The sequence below is a fragment of the Triticum dicoccoides genome, chromosome 2B (genome assembly GCF_002162155.2).
Source record: "Triticum dicoccoides isolate Atlit2015 ecotype Zavitan chromosome 2B, WEW_v2.0, whole genome shotgun sequence".
Classification (NCBI taxonomy): Eukaryota; Viridiplantae; Streptophyta; class Magnoliopsida; order Poales; family Poaceae; genus Triticum; species Triticum dicoccoides.
Genome location: NC_041383.1, coordinates 589,310,664 through 589,316,560, shown reverse-complemented (window position 1 = coordinate 589,316,560; position 5,897 = coordinate 589,310,664). Strand labels below are relative to the sequence as shown.

Below are 5,897 nucleotides of genomic sequence, written 5' to 3'. Positions count from 1 at the left end.
TACCATAGTTATGTTTGTTTGTCTAGTTCCTTCAATACATGGCACTTCCTGATTAACTTAATGCACACCTCTCTTTAACATTCAGAACGCACTTATTTTAGAGTAGAGTAATATCCCCTCCCTTTGGAAATAACTGAATTATTTTCCAATGGAAGGAGTATTTAGGAGCATGGAGTATATCTATTACCAATTAATCTGGTGGTTAACATTTTCTAAAATATAGACACCTATGTGGTTCACATACATTGTCTCACATAGTGGGAGTAACATAGCTAGTAGTAACATGCCTGCCACATATGCAAAAAAGATGATGTGACAAGTAATTAAGGAGGAGAGAGACAAATGGAGTAACATACTACCTCCGTCTTGGTTTATTGGTCCCCTTTGTATTTTGTGCTAAATATTGACCTTAGATTTAACCAACAAAATATTAATGCATGTCCAATGAAAAATGATTCTACAAAGTAATATATGAAGGTCTCATCACACATGTGACACTGCCCACTATGAAAGTAGTAGTCGAGTCAAGGTTTATCATTTATGATTGTAGTACTAAGGAAGAGAGATGCATTTCAAATTTAAACTATAAGATTTTGCTAACTAGAATCTAATTATTTTTGTTTGTCTCCTTTGGCTCCACTTGTATTTTTTTTTCTCTTGCATATTGTATACACACATTACAACGCTCTCCTAATGTAAAAAAAGTAAAGAAAACGGCATGAATGATCTGTTCAATAATGTCTTTGTTTGCTGCCTTTGGTGCAATTACGTCCGGTTGTTATACCTCAAGCAAGTGGCCTAGGGAAGGAGGACTGGCATAAGCCATGCCATGCTTTGATCTGCCTCAAATAAATATAATGCAAGCACATCTGTGTTAATTTGGATGGAGCAAAATAGCATGCAACCAAGTCCAAGGAAGACTGGATGCTCGGTTTCATCACCTTTTGCTGTTTAGTGATCCAACAGGGGATCGCTCTAGTATCGAAGTGAACATACTGAGTTCATGGTGCTTCGCTTCTTCCAGCACACTTTGACTACACAAATGCATACGGCAAATCAAATTTTGAGACAAATCAAAATATAGAGTTGCATTTCTTATGGATTTCTAAAACATGTTACATGTCTGTTTCTGACCAATCTGTATTTTTATAACATAGTTGTGTGTGTGGTTTCCTTTTTCTTTTCTCAAAGTTTAAGCAATGAATAAATATGTGATCCTGCTGTCTGACGCAATTCCTGCTTGAGAACAGAAAGCCACAACTTCGAAGATCTGCTCGACTTATGCCCTGTTTGCCTAAAATGATCATGATTAGACTCTATACTAATGTCTGCTTTGGGAGAACAGAAACAGATTGCTTTATTCAAAATATTTTGCTTTTTGTTGTTGTCTGGAATTCTTCGGATATATTACATGAATATGCTGGTTCTCTAATTTTACAATCACCTAGTCAAACTATCTGGTAGTCTATTGCATGTGCTAGTTTCATAATCTTGAAACTGCAAAACATTCTAACATGCAGTCATAACATGGGTTCTTGGCATGCAGACATGGAGGGGCCTGCTGGTGATATGAAACCACATAGAATGCATCAAAAATGAACTTGCATATCCTGGTGACAGACTCTTGTTTGACGATCTGATTACCTATCTTCGGATACATTATGACACAATGTTTGGCGACTCATCTATTTGTGAGCGGATATACATATTAAAGACAGGACAGTTATCCGTTGAATACGGAAATCTGGACATATGCCACCACCAGATACCAACAACATTTCACTCATGTTAGGCTTCAGCTCAAGTCTGGGTTGGCCTAGCCCAGGTGAATTTGGGGATAGCAAAAAGGAAAGAAGTTTTGACAATGGCAAAGATGAGCACACTAACATTAAGATTGACGAAATAAAGGAAAATTATCCACATACAATATCATGCATGTCAGGTTTGCACAGAAAGCCTATATGATCCAGTTAAAAATCCTTAGGTTTAAACCGATCATTCAAATAGTTTGTTTGATTTTTTCTTATTATGAAAGTTTTTTTGAAGTACATTTCCCATATTCTACATACTCGTGAATCGTGATAAGTTCATTGTTTCACAGGGATTAGATGGTTTTGTATGGCCTACACATATCATGGAGAGGCCAGATTCAGAATTCAAGGAAAGGTTGATGTGTGTTCTCCGCAAACCATTTAGCCAGGGAGAATACGATATGCTGCTTGGTAATGCTACAATTCGCCTTCCGGCAACAAAGATGTCAGGACCCCGACTCGATGTCACATCGATCTAGCTGGTAACACCTCATATCACTTTGCGGCCTCACGCACGGTATCCCCACGGGTGTCGTCTTACCTTTTCCCGGGACCGTTTGCGCCTTTTGGCTCACGTATATGATAGTGTCGCTAGCATCCATATGATAAAGAGCCCGGGCTGACATGACTAGTCGTAAACCCAAAGTGGCACAGACTTACAGGGACAGGCATTCATGACCCAGCTTCGAACGTGTCGGTCATCAGCAAATGGGTCCGGGCTGTAGCACTGGGCTAACAGGACTCCGGTAAACCGGGCTGTAGCGGGCTAACAGGACTCCGGTACTCAAAGCGTGACATTTCCCCGAAGGGACAGACACAGGAACGAAGAAGGACACATGCCGGCCAGCCTAAGTGTTCCAGAGCAGTAGCAAGCTACCATGGCTCAGCGGTAACACTAGGAGACATTTCCCGGTAAGAGAGGCTACTAAAGATAAACAACTAGATAGTCAGATCCCACACATACCAAGCATTTCAATCATACACACAATATGCTCGATATGTGCAAATACAACGAAGCATCACAACATGACTCTATGACACAAGTACTTTATTTAAGGCTCAGTGAGCCATACATAACATACACAAAGGTACGGGTCTCACGACCCCACATACAAGTCATACAGTCATACAAACCAGCAGCGGAAGTAGCTTGTCTGAGTACAGACAACTAGTAAAATAAAAGAGGCTTGGAAAGCCTAGCTATACTACGTGGTCCTTCACAAGCTCAGGGTCACCACCTGGGTCTTTAGCCTACTCGTTGATGTCAACGTCTACATAGAACCCATCAGAAGGGGTTGCAGCGTCTTCTGTAAAAATGTAGATTATAGCAACATGAGTACAAAGGTACTCAGCAAGACTTACACCAGATCCTACATACATGCATAGTATCAAGAAGGGTTGGTGGAGTTATTGCAGCAAGCCAGCTCTGACTCTTGGCTAGGCTATCCTACGATACTTCAACCTGAAATGGTTTTACGCACACGAGTCCACTACTCACTAATTCAATACACTACCGAGGATCCGCCTCCGTCTTCCTACGGAAGAGCCATCCTCGGCACTCACACTTATCTTGAGGCTTTTAGTAGTTTCCATTTACTTGTCTATGAACTGTATAGGCAACCAAGTAGTCCTTTACCGCGGACGCGGCTATTCGAATAGATCATGTTAACCCTGCAGGGGGTACTTCTTCATACACGCTCTCACCACTTACCGTCGTTTACACGACATGTACTCGGCAACCTTCAAGCGGAAGCCCAACGTGGGTGTCGGCCACGACCTACCTAATCACCTAAGCCTCCAGTCCAGGTTTATCGCCTATTCAGGTTCCATCCGCAGGGAGTCCGGCCGAGGTTTCCCATACGGCCCCGAACGATGTGAACAGGGTTCCCGAGATACCTAACGGGTATTCGGTACACCCGGCCACGTACCTACCGCATCACAGCCCACCCCTACGGTCAGCGCTGTCCACGGCCTCCAGTAGGCTACAAACACCAGAAACTACTTGCAACTCCTGGACGGAGAACTAGGGTGAATAAGAAGCCGAGAGGGTCCATTAGTTTCGGGCCCAATGCATGGTAGTAGCTGATTCTTAAATCACACATACAGATCTCAGTGCTTAAGGTCGGCTTCAATGAAACAACCCACCATGTACTCCTACATGGCCTCTCATCGATACCTTTACCAAATCGTGTTCACCACACCACTCTCATTACTGACATAATCATTTCACTCCAGCCCATCACCCCGATGAACCAGACCTGACACGACTCTAAGCATAGCAGGCATAGCAAGGTAGGAACAACACATACATATGGCTCAAGCAACTCCTACACATGCTAGTGGGTTTCATCTAGTTACTGTGGCAATGACAGGTCATGCAGAGGAAGTGGGTTCAACTACCGTAGCACACAGCAGTTTGAATCGCGTTGTCTTAATGCAGTAAAAGAGAGCAGGAGCGAGAACATGGGATTGTATCGATATGATCAAATGGTTGGTTGCTTGCCTGATGGTTCGATGCACGGATACGGTTCTTCGTTAGGGTAATCACGGTACTCCTCAGGGACAGAACCTGTCGCAAAGGGCATCGATACACAAGCATCACCAAACAATGTGCAACAATATGATGCATGCATGAAACATGGCAATATGAGTGTATTGGGCTAATGCAACTAAAGCCAGAAGGGTTTGAACAAATTTGAATCAAAGATTCAAATTCCAAATTCAAATATGGCCTTTTTAAGTGCCTTTTCTTGTTCTGCTTAAAACATCAATTTAACTTGTTTGATCATGCATGAAAATAGTACAGATGGATAGATTGGATTTTTCTGATCATTTTTCATATATAAATTGTCCAATTTGGAGTTACAGAATAAAAGTTATGAATTTTTGAAGTTTAAATAATATTCTGGAATTTCCTGATTTAATTTAAATCCAGAAAATCAATTACTGCGTCAGCCTGACGTCAGTGTGACGTCAGCAGGTCAACGGAACAGGTCTGGGTCAAACCTGACAGTGGGTCCCGCATGTCAGGGTGATTATTTTAATTAAAACTTAATTAAAACTAATCCTGTTTAATTAACAGGGCTGGGCCCCACCTGTCATTGACTCAGGGGAGTCAACCAGGGCCCACCCGTGGTCAAAGTTAATGTCGGCTGCCGGCGTTTAGTCGCCGGCGAGCCCGACGCGGCGGCGGAAGTGGTTTTGGTCATTTCGGCCACCAAACGGACCGCGGAGACCACCGGAGTGGAGCTGAGGCCAACCCGCAGCTCTTGGCGGAGCCCGTTGGGGTCGGGGTGGCCGGAGTCGACGGCGGCGAGCTCGGCTGCGGCTGCCGGGGTTCGGTCGTGCACGGGAACGGTGCTGGAGCTCGAAGTCGAGCAAAGCGAGGCGCTAGGGATGCTCTACGGGGTCTTGCGAACTCGTTGGACTCGCCGGGGTGACCAAATGGTCACCGGAGCTGCGTCGACGGCGAGCTCGGCGACGGCGGAGGTTCGGCCGTGGTGGGGAGGTGGCTACGGTGAGGGAACGAGGGGAAGGAGAGGGGGAAACGGTGGCGTAGCTCACCGCGGTTGCAGTGGGCGTCGAAGCGGGCTCGGGGACGCGCTGGAGACGGCGAATTCGACGGCGACGGTGGTCGGAGCCCGAAGAGGGGAACGGCGACGTGGCGGCGATGCAGGGCTTCCGGGGAGCTGTGGAGCGGTGGGGAGGAAGAGGGAGTCGAGGCGGAGCTCCTGAGCTAATCGGGGGAGCGAGGGGTGGTCGGAGATGGCTGCTATGGCGAACGGCGGCGACGGTGGTGTTCGGCCGTGTGAGAGAGAGAGCGAGGGAGAGGAGGGGAGAGCCGGGGGAGAGTGAGAGAGGGCAGGGAGGATCGGGACGGCCTGCGGGAGTCGTCCACGCGGCCAGGAGCGCGTCGGCAAGCAGGAGGTGGCCGCGCGGCCGTGCGCGCGCGAGCACGCAGCAGCTTCGGGGCGAGGGGAGGAAGACGACGGAGAGCTGCAGTGGTGGGCTGGGCCGCTGCTGGCTGGGCCGGCCAGCTGGCTGGGCCGCACAGTGGAGGAGCCCAGGTAAGCTCCTCCTGTTATA

General features: G+C 46.6%; 1 protein-coding gene across 1 annotated transcript in view; it reads left to right on the top strand.

Moving 5' to 3' along the window:
- The window catches only part of LOC119368077 (serine/arginine repetitive matrix protein 1-like), a 4,214-nt gene extending 1,970 nt beyond the window's left edge, over nucleotides 1-2,244 (top strand). The window contains exon 5 of the mRNA XM_037633434.1: nucleotides 2,102-2,244. The gene's annotated coding sequence lies outside the window, so the exon portion shown is untranslated. The remainder of the gene's footprint in view (nucleotides 1-2,101) is intronic.
- Nucleotides 2,245-5,897: the final 3,653 nt, after the last annotated feature.